Genomic DNA, 4,916 nt, shown 5'->3' with positions numbered 1-4,916 from the left:
TTCAAGCTTTAACTGTCAGTTCCCTTGAGTCCTCATGAAAGTAGAAAGTGAAAGCAAAGATAGGGTTATAAATAACACAGCTAGGCATTGAAGAAGCACCCCAACATAGAACCAATATACAAAATCTGAGAAAGTACTCCCTTGCTTTCTTTTTCCTTTTACTCCTGGTTGGCTCCAGGTATTTGAGGTAACTATCAAAATAGCACAAGATGATCAAGAAGACAGAACATAGACTTTAGGGGCCACGTGTGATAAAGAATAGAAACTTAACAGAAATAGCTTTAATTTTATTTATTTTTATTTATTTATTAGAGACAGAGAGAGAGGGATAGAGAGAGAGAATGGGCATGCCAGGGCCTCTAGCCACTGCAAACAAACTCCAGATGCATGTGCCCCCTTGGTCATCTGGCTTATGTGGGTCCTAGAGAATCGAACCTGGGTCCTTTGCCTTTGCAGGATAACGCCTTAACTGCTGAGCCATCCCTCCAGCTCAAAAATAGTTTTAAAAAGCCACTGAGCAATAGCCACAATCAGTACAGTTACCACAACAGGTAACAAAAACAAATTGTGGTTAAGATGGAGAAATTGGTTTCCAGAATTACCATACTATAATATTCAAAATACTCAGTTTTCAACAAGGAATGCAAAGATATAACAATGTATGGCCAGTCTACATGACAAGAAAAAAATAGAACCAGTTCCTTGGGTAGCCCTGACATTGGAATGACTAGACAAAGACTTTGAATGAACTATCGATACATTCAAAGACCTAATGGCAACCATGGCAAAGACTAAAGGAAACCAGCAGAACAATGTCTCAACATATGTGGATCATCAAAAAGCGAGAGGAATGATTAAAAACATAACAAATAATGTCAAAATATACTAAATATGCTTAGTAGTTGAGCAGGCACTAAAAAAAGAATAATCATATTTCTAGATAGGTCATTTGAGATTGCTCAGAGGGGCAGAAAGATAAAAGAATAAAGAAAAATTTCCAGAGTCTGAGGCCGGTAAAATACTATCAACTCTATCAATACATGTGTACATAAATGATTCCAAGCCTCAAGGTCCATTGTGGGAGAGGTGGCATAAAGGTTGTAAGAGCCAAAGGAAGGATAGGACTACTTACAACACACTCTTCCAGACACAAAATGGCCTGGATACCCATGACCTTGCAGTGCCTGGCACTACCTATACAGGACCCTCATAATAGGAGGAAAATATAATGACATCAAAATAAAAGAGACACTAATTGAAAGGAAAAGGGTATATGATGGAAAGTAGATTTGTGAAAGGAAATGTGGGGGAAGGGAGGGAATTATCATGGTTTGTTGTCTGTAATTATGGAAGTTGTCAATAATTTAAAAAAAAAAAAAGAGTTGGTGTTATAAATGCCAGACAAGGCGAAACAAACCTTTAATCCCAAGGAGTCAGAGGTAGGAGGATCACTGTGAGTTTGAGACCAGACTGAGATTACATAGTGAATTCCAGGTCAGCCTGGGCTATAGGGAGACCCTACCTCAATAAAAGAAAAAAAGAACTAGTGTTGAATGAAAGGAGTAAAGGTTACTTCTCCCCTTGACAAGATTGGAAGAGTCCCTTGGACCTAACATGTGTACAGTTAAGGCATTCCCAACTACTTTGCAGCACCTAACAACTGGGGTGGGTGGGTGGGTATGGATTATTGGGGTGGTGTGTGTGTGTGTGTGTGTGTGTGTGTGTGTGTGTGTGTGTGTGTAATTTGGAATGTCTATACAGGCCAGCAACCTAGACAGGGGCTACGGGGGAGAAGGAAAAGAAGTTTTGGGGATGATTACCAAAATACACGTGATGTGAAAGTGGAGGGAAGAGCAGTGGTTGGGGGCAAGATTAAGCAAGCTTGAATAACGTAGTGAAATGGAGGAGAGGAGGAGGTTGGTGTAAGATTAACCAACGCTAAGGATGTATGAAAAACCAATATGGAAGCTTACTAATTTGTAAACTAATTAAAAATATTTTTTTAAATAAAAAGGCTGAATAAAGGTATATTATATGGATGGATAAAGCTACTCTAAGAAGGCATATGGTCTTAATTGAAAATCCCCATACCAGGGATGAAACACTGCCCAATGAGTTGTTGATTATGGAGGTCACAGAGGCCCCTAAAACAAGATTGGCTATTGCCCTTGCTCTTGGTTGGTTACCCACAAAAAATAGATTGTAAATCCCTATTGCTGAAGCCACCAAACACTTTGCATAAAAAAAAAAAAAAAAACAGAAACCAAGCTGGAATTGAACTGGAAGCTTCCTTCCCACTGTTTAGCTTTCTTTGTGCCAGAATAAGCTATGCAAGCTGCTATAGGAGAAAGTCATCAACCATCCTAACTAGCTGTGGACCCTGTTTACTACACAAGAGAACTGCAAAACAAAATGTGTTCATAGGTGCAATAGTGGTATGAATATAATGGGAGTAACCAACTGTTCTCTGGCTAGATTTAAGGCTTGCTCTACAGGAAGGAATTGTGCCTGGTACTGAAAATGTGTCAAAAACCTATGAATGGGAAAGTTATAGGTTCATATAGGGGCAATATACTACTCTCATTAATCTACATGGCCTTTTAAATATTTATGTATATATTCTTATAGTAGTGCTGCTCTCAGCCTCCATCACTGACATTTCTTTTTACAGTGAGCAGAAGTTACTCAGAGACACATAGCTGGTGAAAATGCCTAGAATAAATGGCTATTGTATGGTCGGTCTTAAAAGAGCATCTCTACCTCCCTTCAATAAGGCTCAGGGAACATCCTGAAAGGGGTGTAAAGAATGTAAGTGATGGAGTATAAGGAAGAGTGCTATGGAATGCTGTTTTATGGACTCAGCATGGCATAGTAACCATGAACTCATTAGTAGCTGTGGTTTCCTACACAAGGTCGAGCTCATCATCATTCAGGCTTGGATGGGGGCAGGGCTCACAAGATCCCACTGTTCCCAGAGTAGTTATTTGAAGTTGATGGGGAGGTATGTTCTTCAGTGGTGTAGCCACTGGTGAATTACCTATACTACAGTAGATAACCACCACCCATGCTTATGCAAACAACCCTAATTTGACTCAGTAGGTTATGAAAAAGGCATTAAATTAGAAAGGGGATTAGTTGGGAAGAAGAAGGGGTTTACTGGGAGTTGGAAGGGATAAGAAAGTATAATGGAAGTTAATGAGGTCAAAATATATAGTACACAAATATGAAATTATCAAAAATACAATAGTAATTTTAGAACTGTTTAAATTATAAATATCCCCCTTCTTTCTCTCTAATTCATTTTATACCCAAGTGATTTGGAAGGTAAATAAACACAAAGTTATATTTGTGAAAATAATTCAAAAGTGAACTGGAACTACAAAGGAACAAAGTTTATATAGTATTAAAACATTATTAATTCAAATTTTATTTATACAAACTTAAGATATTACTAATAATCTGAAAAGCAACCCTCAAGGAAACACACACACACAAAGAAAAACACAGGATAAAGGAGAAGAGAAACAAAATCATAACTTTAAAAAAAAACTCATAAGAGGTAATAATCTAAAAGCTGAGGGTCAAAAGAAGTACAACTACACTGCAAAGAAGTAAAAACTCAACTAAAAATGACCAAAATATCTGAATAGACACTTCTCAAATGAGATATGTAGATGGCTACTAATAATATAGGATGTCCAATATTATGAGTCATTAAATAAATCAAATCAAAATCGTAGAATTCAAATCAAAGCCAATAAACCATTATTAACACTGAAATGGTTTGTTATTTATTTTATGTTATTTGAATGTTGCTATAATAAACATAAATCATTTTTGAAACACTACTTCTCCAGAAGGACTATTTAGGGAACAAAGTGGAGCAGCAAATGTGGCAGGAGGTAGGCTGGAGGAGAACTTTGGGATGGTAGATATGAACATGGTGGAATGGCAGATGTCTATGAAAATGTAGCAGTGGAACCCATTATATTGTATGCAAGTGAAAACTATAATAATAAACTGCAAAAAGTGAATAAAACTTTTGTTTCTGAAATGTAGTTAAGTTTTCCTCTTGTGACCCTTCCAGATATGTTACAGTCAGAATCTTGAAAAGGACTTTTATCAAGCCAACAGAACAGTTTGTATGAACAGTTTGTGCTTTCCATTAATGAGTGCCCATTTAACAAATTTTAATGTATTTGACAGTAGTTGGCCCAAAAATCACTTTCCTTATAACTTCATAGTGAAATTGCAAAGTATCTCAACTTGAAACTTCTTTGATGGCTACAAATGTCTCTAAATCAATACACACAGATAAAATGAAATTTACAAAGACCAAGTTATAACACAAGCTATGTGATAACTGTTGATTATTATACTTCAAAATGAATTTAAAATATTCAAGAAGAGTAAGGTGTGAATTTTTATAATTCAAATTAGAGAATTTTCAAATCACATATGTATTATCAGACAAAACAAAATCTGATTTTAAAAAAGGCCACCATCACCATCAGACATGTATAACTGCAAATGTAGGAAGAAGGTTGAAAAGCTATAGGATACACAACATAAATCTTGTTTAATCACAAAAGCAAAGGTAACAACTACTGGTGGCTTACAAATGTTCTCTTGAAGCTAGATTCTATTTAAACTCTATTTAAAATAATATATCTTGGAAGAAGAATGTAGCTCAATTGGTAAAGTGTTTACTATGCATGCATAAATATTTGGATTTGATCCTCAGCATAACCTAAACCAGACATGGTGGTAAACATTTGTAATCTCGGCACTCAAGAGGTCTAAAGGAGGAGTTCAAGATCATCCTTGGCTACATAGCAAGTTCAAGGCCAGCCTGGTTTACACAAGACTCTGTCTTAAAAAATAATAGTACTATATCTTATCCAAAGGAAATTAAA

The 4,916-nt window shown here is 36.3% G+C and overlaps 1 non-coding gene across 1 annotated transcript; it reads left to right on the top strand.

The window, feature by feature from the left end:
- Positions 1-1,546: 1,546 nt before the first annotated feature.
- Positions 1,547-1,669, top strand: LOC123457000. Its single transcript, XR_006634848.1, has one exon. It is a non-coding gene; the product is annotated as a U6atac minor spliceosomal RNA (small nuclear RNA).
- The last annotated feature ends 3,247 nt before the right edge of the window (positions 1,670-4,916 follow it).

This window comes from Jaculus jaculus, chromosome X (genome assembly GCF_020740685.1).
Source record: "Jaculus jaculus isolate mJacJac1 chromosome X, mJacJac1.mat.Y.cur, whole genome shotgun sequence".
NCBI lineage: Eukaryota > Metazoa > Chordata > Mammalia > Rodentia > Dipodidae > Jaculus > Jaculus jaculus.
This window is presented reverse-complemented; position numbering and strand designations above follow the sequence as displayed.